We start from the raw sequence: 14,844 nt of genomic DNA on the forward strand, positions 1-14,844 counted from the left end.
CGGTTCACTTATCGCGGCCTCACTGTATTGTGGGATTTAAAAAATATTATATTTAATTATTTATCGCAGATTTTTCACTATATCGCAGGATTTTTCAGTACTGTATACATATATTGTTAAAGTTATGTAGGTTTAAGAGTGTAGAATATGTTTAAGAACATAAGTAGTGTTTATAAAGGTGTGGAAAACGTTACTAAGGGAGTGGGAAAGGTTAATAAGGAACTGAGAACAGTTTATAAGTGTGTGGGAAGGGTTTATAAAGCCTTAAAGTATATAAAAATACTAAAGTAAGTGTAAGTTTCCTACTTTGTGGATTCTCATCTATTGCGGGGATGTCTAGAACGTAATACGCACGATAAGTGAGGGAATACTGTACTTATGATCTGGAGCTAATCAACAGAAATATTATACACATTAACGCAAAAAGAAGCAACATTTACCTTTGGAAATATTTTCTTTTAAGGCTCTTTTTATGCAAACTTTAAAAGTAAGTTCTAAGTCTCTAATTACTTCTATAGTCAAATGTAACTTGTGGCATATGCTGTTTATTAATAAAGAAGTATTTCTTTGATCTATAATTGGAACATACATAGATATATAATTTTCTTTATTTGTTCCAATTGCAGCTTGAGGTAGCTATGAACAGTAAAAATATAGCATCATTTGAACTTTTAAAAACAATGATTTTCTTCCGAAAAGATTTTTTTTTAATTGAATTGAGCCTTTAGTAGATTAGGTAATGTTAACATGAAATTTTTTTCTTAATATGCAATAAATAGGTTGTAGACTAGATAAAAAACAGTTTAGTTAAAAGAATTCCATTAGCATCGTTACAATGATAGAGAAAATAATGTGCAAAGTAGAGTTACTGTCATGATCCTGACCTTGTGATACAAATTAAGATAAAGAAAAGTGTCATATTTCTCCATGGTTCAACTTGGGTTCACCTAATAGAACTCTGACAAAAGCAAATGTTTTGTCACTTAGTCTGTTGCCAAGAACATTTCAGTGCATAATTAATGATAATACACTCTTTAATGTGTGTTATGAATGAACACAAAGTTGCTGCTGGTGCTACAGAAACAATATCATGTTCAGTGTGAAGAGAGCAACACAATATCTACTAAAATAATGAGCTGTGGAAGGGATAATGGAAGGTGTCAGAAGCACAATAAACATGATTAGAGTGGACTAGGAAAAAAGAATGCCATTTAGCACCATCAGTATTTTTCTTTTAAAATAGAAAAGTACGTCCTCAGTGGATTTTTTATGGCTGTTCTTGCCATGTCGTTCATAAATATCATGGAATATGCAGTCAATTACTTAGTTTACATCTCTCTTGTATGCTAACCCCTTTTTCTCTATCTGGTTCTCAAGAGTTGGTGTTCTCTAGAATAGTGCTTATTTTACTGTGCAAACAAATCACTTGAGGAATATGTTAATATGCAGGTACTTACTCAAAAGATCTTGGGTAGAGCCTAAAATTTGCATTGCATACTAATTCACAGGACATGCCCTTGTTGCACATCCTTAGATTGCATTTGAGTGACAAGGCGTAGGGAACTATCCTTGGGTTTCTTCTAGATAGACAGAGTCTCTTGGTCAGAAAATCCACTACCATATATTTAAAGATATCCTCTGTGGTCATGATTTGTGATTTGGTATTCCCAGCCTCAATTCTTGTAATCTTAAAACTCTTCAATTTTATATGATAAAAACTAAACTTATTATTGTCACACCCAAACTCAATTTACTGCTTTATGCACTGCTACATTAATGATACCACCATTCCTTAACTTGGTGAAAATGGTCATCTTACAGATATTGTTTTGAAAGTTAGGTAATATGTCAAGATGATGCTGCCAATAAGCAAGGTAGCCAAGGTTTGAGCACATATTATCTGATTGAAGTCTCTATTCATTCACTGTATTTTACTATCTCTTTCTTGAATAACCTTGCCCTTCTTTACCTATTGCTGATCTCACACTCAATTATAAAATGTATTTCATCTATGTAGTCTTTCCCAGTTTTTCAAGGAATTGTAATTCCAGTTGTTGTCTGAGGTGTCTGTTTTAACACCTTGCAGTTTGAGCTCCTTAAATTTCTGGACTATGTGTTATATACCTGTTGATTTTTTAATAAGGAAAAGGAGAAATACATAACTTTAAAAAGTAAATCAAATGATATAGACATATACAAAGGGAGGGGAGAGAGAGAGAGAGGCAATCCCTGTGCTTAATACTCTCTCCAAATCCCACTTCTCTGCATTTAGCTAATCATTGTTAGGAGTTTGCTGTGTAATCCTTAAAAATATTATCTATGCACATATTTAAATTAAATATCCAGAGTTCACATTTTTCTATGATTTTATCTTTGTTTTGTTTTTATTGTTTATTTAAATCTATTACTTTGTTTTTCTTTATGTCAGGTTTATTATGTTACTTTGTGTATAGTAAGATTCATCATTTTTAGATATAGTTATATTGGTTCGAATAAACATAAATAGCTACACAACTACTATCATAATGAAGAGATAAAAAATTATGTCACCCCCCAAAAACAAAACTATTCTCCTCTGTAGGGGACCAACTTCCTGGAAACCACTTATCTGATTTCTCTTCCTATTCCTTTACCTTTTCCAAAATGTTATATAATGCAATTTTGCAGTATGTGATGGCATCTGGTTGTTTTCATTTAACATAATTGTGAAATTTATCCATTGCTTATCCATATCAACAATTTATTACTTTTTATTATTGAGTAGTAGTCTGTTATAGAAATGAACCACATTTTTTTTTATTCACTAGTTGAAGGGCATTTGTGTTGTTGCTAGGTTTGGTGGTCATAAATATACTATAAACATTCACACATCTTTGTGCGTACATGTATTTTTATATTTTCTTATATAAATAATCAGATGGCATTGATTAGTTTTATAGTTAGCACTGTTTTCTAGGTGGCTGTACAATTTGCATTCCCACCAACGATGTATGAAAGTTGCAGTTGTTCCTCATCCTTGTCAGCCCTTGATATTGCCAAGTTGTTGTTTGTTTAACCATTTCATATGTGTGTAGTGATATCTCATTGTGGTTTTAATTTGCATTTTTAATGACTAGTGATGAGACTCTGTCCATATACCATTCTGCCATCTGTACCTCTGAATAGATGTATTGAAATCTTTCACCCTTTTAAAATATTAGGTTATTGGTTTTCTTATTATTGAATTGGAGAGTTTTATTAGATACAAGTGCTTTCTCAAATGTGTTTTGCTAATTTTTCCCCCAATTTGTGGCAAAATTTTTAACTTAAATGGCATCTAATATATCCAGTTTTTAAGTTTGCATTTTGCATTCTATTAAAAAAACAATTGTGTAATCCAAAGTTGCAATAATGATTTTTTGGGTATGTTTTCTTTTAGATTACATGTTTTAGAATTGTAGGCTTTACTTTTAGGTCTAGGATACTTCTGTATTTTGTTTCATATGGTGTAAGGTTAGGATCTAAGTTCTTTTTTTTTCTAAGTATACAATTGTCCCAGCATGACTTATAGAAAAAAATCATACTTCTCCTCACTGTAGTATCTCTATATCTTTGTCAAATATCAATTGACCATCTGTGCTATATTGATTCTCTATTTTTGTGTAACATATTACCACAGAACTTAGTAGCCACAAACAAACATTTATTATCTCACATTTTCTGTGGGTCAGTGATGCAGGATGTCCTTTGCTACGTGGTGTGCCTCACATTTCTTGCAAAGCAGCAATAAAACTGTTGGCCAAGGTTTTAATCAAGACTCAAACATGGGAGGATCTGCCACCAAGCTTGCTCACATGGCTCTTGGCAGCCCTTAGGCCTTCAATGGATTTTGGCTACAGATATTTCTTTCTTGCTAGGTGGATCTCTCTATAGAGACAGGTTTCTTCCTACAGAATAAAAGATCTATTTGCAAGAGAGCACCTAGGATTGAAGCTACTGACATTTTACAACCTACTCTTGGAAGTGATGTCTCATCACTATGTTGTATTATATTAATTAGAAGTGAAGCAATAAGTACAGCCCAGGTCAAAAGGAAGGAAGGGATTGCTAAAAAGTTTGAATATCAGGGAAATAAATCTTCACACAAACTGTCTTAAAGGCTGCGTACTACACATGGGTTTATTTCTGGTTCCATTGATCCGTTAAGTCTGTCTTCATTCCAGTACTACATTATCTTGATTACTGTAGCTTTAGAGTAAGTCTTGAATTTAGGTAAAATGCATTCTCCAATATTTCCTCCCATAACTGTTTTTATTATTCTAGATCCTTTTAAATAAACATTTTAGAACCAACTGGTCCATCTTTTACAAATAACTTCTTGGGGATTCTGTTCAGAATTGTGTAAATATGATATAAATTTGGAAAAAAATTCATATCTCAATATTGAGTCTTCTAATTCATAAAAAAACCTTTTATGTCTTCTTGCTTCAGTCAAAAAGTTTAGAATTTTTTAGTATTTAATCTTAAACATACTTTTTTAGCTATAGCATTTAATGTTTTCTGATACTATGTAAAATTGTATTCTTTATTTCAATTTTTAACTATTTATTGTTACTACATAGAAATTTTACTGATTGAAAATTCAACCTCATAAACTGCACTCTTGGTAAACACACCTGTTAGTTCTAGTAGCTCTCTTCTATTTTACAGAGTTTCTATGTAGATAATTATGGTGTCTGTGAATTTTAAAAAAAGCTTTTGTGTTCTTTTTGAATCTAAATGTCTTTAATTAATTAAGTAAGTAAGTACTTCATTGACTAGAATTTCTAGTATGTTTTGACTAGAAGTGGTATAAATGAATATAACCATCTTATTCCTGATTTGGGGGAAAAGCATTCTTTCTTTAACTAAAAATATGGTTTTCTGTAGGTTAGCTATAGATTGCTAATAGAAACATTTTATCAGATTGAAGAAATTGTCTCTATTTATAAAATTCTAAACATTTTTATCATAGATGTTGAAATTTAAAATATTATTCTCCATCTACTGAGATGATTTTTTCCATCTATTGACATTGATTATCATTAAATTACATTATCCACATTTTGAATGTTGAAACAATCTTGCATCCTAGGTGCCTGGGATAAACAACAATGGTCATAATATACCTGATACATAATTTGGTACACAATTCATATGGTACATAATGCAATTTTTCATATACATGCACATATACACATATACTCACATATATAGTAATACATATATATGTATGTATATATGAGGTCTGTCTGGAAAAAGGCCAGCCATTGTTAATATAACAACAACAGATTGTGTAGCATTGATGAAACCTGTCAGCCAAGGAGAGTAGACTGGAATGCACATGCGTGAACAATGACAGCTTCACTGTACTAGTCAGTGGGGGCAGTAGATACTGTTGAGTGGGCATGTGTACTGTGTGGCTGTTGTATTAAAGTGACTGAGAGACAGAGCAACAAATCTGCATCAAATTTTGAGTTAAGCTTGAACATTCCTCCACGGAAACTATTTGGGTAATACAGAAGGCCACAGATATTGACAACTGCTAATTGTCAGCTTCATCGTGACAATGCATCCATTCATGCATCACATCTCATGTAGAGTGTTTTGGCATAAGAAAAATAAAGGATGGGAGTCAGATGACCATTTTAATATTTATTCATTTGTTTGTTTATTTGTTTATTTATTTATTTTTAAGTATATTTGGTTGATTATGCTGTTACAGTTGTCCAAATTTCTTTTCCCTTTACTCCCCCCTCCCCAGTGCCCCAATTCCCTCCAGGAATCCCACTCTCTTTAGTTCATGTCATTGGGTCATACATATAAGTTCTTTGGCTTCACTCTTTCCTATTTTATTCTTGACTCCCATATTTTACTTACCAATTATGCTTCTTACTCCATGCACCATTTCCCTGTTTTTCCCCCTTTCCCCTCCCAGCTGGTAACCCTCCAAATGATCCCCATAGCTATGATTCTGTTCCTATTCTGGTTGTTTGCTTAGTTTGTTTTTGTTTTCATTTTTTTAGATTCTGTTGCAGATAGTTGTGAGTTTGTTGTCATTTTACCGTTCATAGTTTTGATCCTCTTTTTCTTAAATAAGTCCCTTTAACATTTCATATAATAAGGGCTTTGTGATGATTAACTCCTTTAGCTTTGCCTTGTCTGGGAAGCACTTTATCTGCCCTTCCATTCTAAATGATAGCTTTCCTGGATAGAGTAATCTTGGTTGTAGGTCCTTGCTTTTCAACATATTGAATACTTCTTGCCAGTCACTTCTTGCCTTTAAAGTTTCTTTTGAGAATTCAGCTAATAGTCTTATAGGAACCTTTTTGTAGGTAACTCTCTTCCTTTCTCTCGCTGCTTTTAAGATTTTCTCTTTATCATTTTAATTATGATGTATCTTGGTATATTCCTCTTTGGGTCTATATTATTTGGGACTCTCTGTGCTACCTGGACTTGTATGTCTATTTCCTTTGCCTAATTTGGGAAATTTTTCTTTATTATTTTTTCACATAAGTTTTCAATTTCTTGCTCTTCCCCTTCTTGATCTGGCACCCCTATGATTTGGATGTTGCCATGTTTAAAGTTGTCCCAGAGGTTTCTAAGCCTCTCCTCATTTTTTAAAATTCTTGTTTCTTCATTCTGTACTGGTTGACTATTTATTTTTTATGTTTCAAATTATTGATTTGAACCCCATTCCTTCACCATTGGTTCTGTGTGGATTTTCATTCATTTCACTTAGCCTAGCCTTCACTTCTTCCCTTTTGCATTTGCCATACTCACACATATCTGTCAAGTCTGTAAGCATCTTTATCACCAATGTTTTGAACTCTGTATCTGTTAGGTCGGCTGTCTCCTCATCACTTAGTCCTCCCATTGAAACCTTGATCTGTTCCCTTTTTGGGGGCCATACTTCTCTGTCTCCTCAACATGACAGGTTCCTGTGTTCCTCTGTGTCTTAGGTAGGCTGATCATTATAGGCAATGGAAACAGCTAAGCCAAGGCTTAAGACTAAGTTATATTTATTGTGCATAGAGCAACAGGGTGATGGGGGGTAGGCTGGAACAGAGTGAGCAAGAACATAAGAGAATATGAAGTCACAGAGGTACAGGGACTAGATCATATATGATCTTGTAGGCTACTGGCTCTTACTAGAGAACAGACATAAAATCACTAGTCTGAGCAGGGAGGTGACAGATTCAACACCAGTTTTCAAATAATCACTTTGGGTGCTGCATTGGAAAAAGGCTGTAAAGAAATAGGGAAGAGTCAGAGAGATCAGTTGTGAGGCTGGTCTGGGAAAGAAAAATCAGAATTTTCTGGTGATTAGATCTAGTGTGTAAAGGAAAGAGGGGAGTTAAAAATGGCTTACAATACCTGGCCTGAGCAATCCAAAGGATGGAGTGATTAGGGGAAGGCTATGCATAAAGTAGATTTTGGGGAAAATGTTAGGAGTCAGTTTAGGGTATTTTAAATTTAAATTTTCTAATAAACCTCCAAGTAGACATGCTGTATAGATAGTTGGATGTAAGAGTCTGGAATTCATGAAATAAATCTGAACTAAGGATAAAATATGGAAGTCACTTATGTGTAGACAGTAGTTAAAGCCCAGGTAAGATTTTCAAAGATACTGTGTGAGGGTTAACAAGAAAATAAATGTGACCAGAGGCAAGAATGAAGGAACAAAGGACTGAGCTCTGGTATATTTCATCATCAAGATATTAGGGAGAAGGGAACCAGCAAAGTGGATTGAGGATGAGCCGCCAAGTATAAATGGTATACTAAATATGACAGAAAGACTTACTAATTCAAATGCTGGGTGGGTGGGTGGGAGCAATGAGGGAAAAATGGGACAACTGTAATTGAAAAACCAAAAAATAAAATTAAAAAAATAAACAAAGCAAAAACAAACAAACAAAAAAAAATGCTTATGATGGCTAAAATAACTGAGAATTGAGATTTCTCATTGTGGACATCATCCATGACCTACAAGACTATTATGGATAGTGGTGGGGGAGAAAGCATGACTAGAATGGGCTTAAGAGAAAAACAGGAGAGAAAAATTAAAGAAAGCTTACAGATAATTTTTTGGAGAATTTTTCTATGAATTGAAGAGAGGAATTGGAAGGAAATATAGAGCTAATAATAATTTTTATTATTTTTAATTTAAGAAATAATCAGCATATTTATATGGCAGAAGGGAAAAATAAAAATTGATGAAGCAGAACAAAGGGGAAAGTTTTGGAGCAATATGCCCAAGCAGACAGTAAAGTCAGTTCTGGTGCAAAAGTGACGGTGATAGCCTTTGAAGGTCTGGGAGTCTATCTATTGTAACAGGAAGAAAGACAAATACATGAGGGCAGATCATGGTGCCTAGGTAGATACAGTAGTTGGAGCTCAAATAAGTTATCTTCTGTCTGCTTCTATTTTCTCATGAAATGTAAAGCAGAGTTTTTGCCTGAGAGTAAAAATGGAGGAAGAGGTGTTAAACATTTGAGAAAAGAAGTTACAGAATAACCACCTAGGAAAGTGGACTAGTCGATGGACAAGTGAAATGTTGTGGGACTGCTGGACACCAGTATGAGGGCCCTTGAAGTTCATGGTCATAAACTTAAACTGAATTTAGACACATAGTCTCTGGTTATGGTGTCTTTTTCCAGCTTTATGCAATATGGCTGCAGGTATAGAAATAGACTTAAGAATTACATATTTTTCTAAAATGTATGCTGAAGAAAGTGAAGGACAAGAAAGTCAGTAGCATATGGAAAATGAAATGAAAGGAGGCACTTAGACCAATGATTTCATTCATAGCAAAATCCAAATCCAAAGGGGCAATGACTTTAGTATCTTTTCAGACCCATAACAAATTTCAACATACAGAATGATTTTGTTAGGAAAAATAGAGAAGTGGCAACAAAACAAATGTAGGAAGGAAGTGATAAAAAGAAAGAGACAGGAATACTGGAACTATATTATAGCTGAGTCTAGATAGATTCAGTCACATTTGTGATCTTCTGAAGACAACCACCTTTCTATTGTTCCTACCTGATTTGTCTACATTGCAGCCTTTCTGTAACTGTAATATGACACTCTCAGGTGGTGAAGTTAGCTGTCAATAAGGATGTATTTTTAATTGAAATAGTCAACAACATTTACAGGCACCCATTTAAATGTGAAACAGAACTATTCAGTAAAAAATGCATGTGGTCACAAGTTCAAAAGTTCAATCCACCATGCTGCTAAAATTTAAAGACAGAAAAGTAGTAAAGTGCCATTTATCAATCATCCAAATTGGGTATATTTAATAGAATTATGACAAAATTCAATGTTCTTTTCAAGAGTATTGCCATGTTAAAATGTAGAGCCTTGTTAATGATATTCTGCTCTTGTCAGTCACTTCAGGAAATGCTACAATAAGAATTAGAATACGGTTATTGTATAATATAATAATTTTTTGCTTCTCACCCCATGTCAAACTAAAGGCTCACCTAACTTTAGTGCTGTGACTATCACCCATCTCAATCTTATGATGTTCCAAGTGCTGCTGAACTAGTTCAGAATACTTCATTTGTGATATCAGTCCCATGAAGGGCTAAAACATTAAATTTTGTAAATAAAACTGCATGTACTCATTTGAAACATGAACATTATTTTCACTAATAAGTCGGGAAGAGAAGCCTTGGCAGGGAGCCACATCCTTTCCTGGCATTGCTTAGGTGACCTTTAATGCGCTTGATCAGGGTATGAGTCACTGTTTCTGAGAATTAGAGGTTTTGCAGAGTGGTCACCTTGCTGAAAGAGAACTGAAAATGTAATTCCTTAGTCACATGTCTATGATTTCAATGTCTGCTGTACAGTTGATGAAAAAAATTAAACAAAAATAAATAATCTAAAACTTAATATACGAGGTGATATTTTGTTTAAACAAAGGGAAAATGCTCTGTCATGGCATATAAGATTCTTTTTTGTTGTAGTACCTATCCATGAAGAATTTTAAAAGAATTTTAAACTATTAGTCTTCATTCCAGCTTTCTAAATAACTTTTAATGAGGTTAGGTATACTTCTGCTTGTATTTGGTTATGTAAGTGTTATACCTTATCTGTTAGTGTTGCTAGCAGAATAAAAGAAGAGGAAAGGATGAAATAGAGGAGCTGATGAATATTTAATAATGCTTTTAATCAGTCCCACCAAATAAACCTTTCTCTTGTTGCTTTGCAAATGAGATTTTCCTATCATAGGAGCTCAGAGATGATAATTTTTCTTTCCCCTAGTGAAAATATTGGGTGTCTGGTTGGTTTGGTAAATGATCTTATAATTATTAATGAATTTTAATGACAGACACAATGTAAACAAAAATAATATTGAAATGTGCTTTCTTGGTAAAGGTGCTATCAAAATATATATATATATATATATATATATATATATATATATATATATATATATTGCATTTTTTTCCTGATATATTCACTTCTTAAAGGCATAATCTTTTACATTTTGAGATTTAACTTATAAGATTCCTTATATATCCCCTAACCACTTTAGTTGTCACTTTTAGTAGTTGTGAAAATAAGTAGAAGCAAGGCAAAATGCAAGCCATAGGATCATTTCAGATTATAATTAGATTGGACATGTCAAAGAGTTTATTGTGACTAAAGATGATATGACTTTCTAAAAAAAAACTACACTCTACTGGTACCTCTTTCAGTAAATGTAAACAAAAACAAACCAGGTATGCCATAGCTGTGAAAACAATCAATATGGGGAGCAAGTAATATTATTATCTACAGTATCATTGAAAAGTAAGACATTATGTCACATTAAGCCAAAATAGCACATGTCCAGAACTAACTAGATACTTTGTGGTCTGATCAACTGCCTTCAGGATCACTAGGGATCTCCTCATTGTATTGAGAGAGTCAAAAGGAAATTCTTTTAGATGTCTGTTTATTCTCATGGTGACCAACTTTAATTCCTTATACTTCTTGCACTCCTTCATAGGGAATTCTCCAATTTTAGAGTGAACATGTTTTAAAAATGCAGTGAATTGATTCCTCAGGGTCTCTAGAAAGTTGTTGAAATGACACGTTGATTTTGATACTGTTTTGTTACATTGTGTGTGTGCATGCATTTATGAATTGAAATGTTTCTCTGAGGCACTGTGTAAGGCAGATTGATAAGGACACGTAGAAGAATAATTCTAAATCTTTTCCAATATCCATGTTCCTGTTAAATCTCCTGCAATTTTTCTCAATCTTCCAGATTCATTTTCCAGAAGTTTTCAGATGACTTTTTATTAGAAGGTTTTAAAAAAAAGAAAGCCTAGGTTTTCATTAGAAAATTACGTTTACAGTTCTTCTGAAAGTGTTTATAAAATTACCCACAGTTCATCTCCCAGGTTAGGTCTACCTTTCAACTCAATCAAGAAGTCATCTTTTATGACATAATCCAAAATCTATACACCCTGGTAAGGGTATGTCCAGCCATTTTGTGCTATTAAGAGGGAGCTGAAATTTTATCTTTTAAACAGTTAAGAATTTGAAAGATAGACAAGTTTTTTCTTCATCTTATAAATAATATTTTTAAAAGGACTTTAACAGAGATTGAATAGAAACACAGCTTATTCTATTTACTTTTAAAAATACACTCTATACAATCCACTTTATTTAAACCCATTTTGTCAAACTCAAAACAAAGGATGGGATAGAAAAAAAGTTCCGGTTCAAAGAGGGCAACACATAAATACAGTAATCATAAAAGAGATTTTTTTCCTAAACAAAATACTTTAATAACAGTATGAATTAATACTGGTAAATGTAGCCTTTAAAATATCTAGCGACTTCTTTTGCTTATTTTTAAAACAGGTAGTTAATTACAAAGTAAAAACTGAAAATTTTAATAATAGAAATTAGTGCTGAGGAGCTAACTTTAAAATAATAGACTGTATATAAAGCAGTTTAAAGTTCAGAGGAAAAAAAATGAGTAGAAGATACAAAGATTTTCCATTTACCTTCTGACCCCCAACATATGAATAGCCTACCTCACTATCAAAATCTCCTACCAGAGTGGTACATATGTTACAATCAATGGACCCACATTGACACATCATTATCACCAAAGTTGGCAGTTGACATTAGAATTTATTCTTGATATTGTTTGTTTCTATGGGTTTTGAAAAATATATAATGAAATGTATCCACCACTATAGAATCATATGGAGTAGTTGCACTGCCATAATATTTTTTCTGCTCTACCTATTCATCCCTCCCTGACCCCTAATCACTGGAAACTGCTAATCCTTTTACTGCCCCCATAGTTTTTTCTCTTCCATAATGTCATATAGCTAGAACCATAAAGTATGTAGGCCTTTTAGATGGACTATTTTTCACTTTGTAATGTATTCAAGGTTCCTCCATACATTTCCATGGCTCTATTACTTTTGATTACTGAACAATATTCCACTGTTGGATGTACCACAGTTCATTTAAACATTCACCAACTAGAGGACATCCCGGTTACCTCCAAGATTTGACAATAATGAATAAAACTTCTATAAAAACACACGTGCAGGTTGTGTGGACATAAGTTTTCAACTGCTTTGGGTAAATACAAAGGAGCACAATTGCTGGATTGCATGTAAAGACTGTATAATTTTGTAAGAAATTTCCAAAATATCTCTCACAGTTGCAGTACCATTTTGTGTTCCCATCAGCTATGATTGGAAGTTCCTCTTGCCCCACATCCTCGCCAGCATTTATTTTTGTTAGTGTTTTGGATTTTAGCCATTCTAAAAGATATGTAATAAAATACTATTTGTAGCACAGGAGTTCAACTCCAGCCAGGTTTACTGGATTCCATGAGACCAAAAAACAACAGCGGAGCGTTGGAGAGGGAATTCATACCAGTTTAATCTCGCTCCTGCAGTTGAGGATGGGAACAACAGGATCTCCCTTACAATTCTTATGGTGGTGTGCAAGAACAGGGGCCAAGGGATCATCTGCCTTCACTTTCATTCTGAGTCCTGCAGTGGCAGGCACAGAAGTAGTCATGGGAGCCAATATCATCCTCAGCCCTTGAACAGCAGGGGCCTGTATATATACATGAAAGTAACAAAGGTAGTATCTGGCCAGTCCGAGCTGTGTAATGCATACACAGAAAGAATTCTCTTAGATAAGGGTGACCTAGGCAAATGAAAATACATGCACGTGGAGGTGAGGATCCTGGCTACGGTCATTCTCACATGACACCATTTTTGTTTTATCTACATGTGATGTGGAATATCTTTTTTTTTTTAATATGCCAATTTCCTATCTGTGTATCTTCTTTGGTGAGGTATCTGTACAGGTCTGGTTTATTTTTAATCAAGTTGTTTGCTTTCTTAGTGTTAAGATTTAAGAGTCTTTTATGTATTTTGCAAAGCAGTCCTTTATTAGCTTTGTCTTTGCAAATATTTTCTCCCAATCTGTGGCTTGTCTTCTCATTCCCTTAACAGTGTCTATCACAAAATAGAAGCTTTAATTTTAATAGCATTTAGCTTGTCAGTGGCTTCTTTTATAGGTTATCCTTTTGGTGTTGTATCTGAAAAGGCATCATTATACCTGGTGTCATTTAGCTTTTCTCTTATGTTATCTTCTAGCGGTTTTATTTTGTATTATACAGTTAGGTCTATGATGCAATTTGAGCTAATTTTTGTAAAGAATATAGGTCTATGTCTAGATTCATTTATTTGTATTTGTATTTATAGTTGTTCCAGCATCATTGTTGAAAAGACTATCTTTGCATAATTGTGTTGTCTTTGCTTTTTTTTGTAAAGTTGATTGTATTTATATGACTCTATTTCTAGATTCTCTATGGAGTACCATTAATCTATTTGTGTATTCTTTCACTGATAAAACACTGTCTTGATTAGTGTGTTAAGATAAGTGTTTTAAGTCTTAAAGATGGGTAGTGTCAGTCATCTGACTTTGATCTTTTTCTTCAATATTGTGTTGGCTGTTCTTGTCTTTTCTTTTTCTTTTTTTTTTTTTTTTTTTTGCCTGAACATATGATTTGAGAATCAGTTGTTAATATCTACCAAATAACTTTCTGAGAATTTAATTGAAGTTATGTTGAATCTGTAGATCAAATGGGAAAGAACTGACATGCTAGCAATATTGTCTTCCTATCCATGACCATGGAATATTACTTTGTTTATTCTGTTACTTTGATTTATTTTATCATAGTTTGGCAGTTTTATATCTATCTATCTATCTACCTATCTATATATGTCTTGCACATATTTTGTTACATTTCTATTTAAATATTTTATTGAGGGGTGCCAAGGTAAATGGTATTATGTTTTTAATTTCAAATTTCATTTATTCATTACTGGTATATTTGAAAACAGATGACTTTGGTATATTAATCTTATATCCTACCACCTTACTGTAACCACTTTTTATTTCAAAGAGGTTTTTTAATGATCTGAATTTTCTACATAAATGATTATGTCATTTGTAAACAAAGAGATTTTCCTTTTGGCCTTCCCAATATGTAACCTTTTGTCTCCTTTGCTTGCCTTATTGTGTTAACGAGAACCTCTAGTACTATTTTGAAAAAGTGTGCTGAGAGAGAACATCCTTGCCTTATTATTGATCTTAATGGGAAAGCTTACAATTTCTTATGAGTAAATATTTGGTAGGCTATAGGTTTCTTAAAGGTATATTTTATTACATTGAGGAAGTGTCCCCTAGACCTTTATTTTTTTCTGAGAGTTTTTTTTTTTTATCATGAATACATTTTTTGCTTTGTCCTATGCTCTTTCTGCATCTGTTGATATATCATGT

The sequence above is a fragment of the Furipterus horrens genome, unplaced genomic scaffold, assembly GCF_987537825.1.
Source record: "Furipterus horrens unplaced genomic scaffold, mFurHor1.1.pri manual_scaffold_6, whole genome shotgun sequence".
NCBI lineage: Eukaryota > Metazoa > Chordata > Mammalia > Chiroptera > Furipteridae > Furipterus > Furipterus horrens.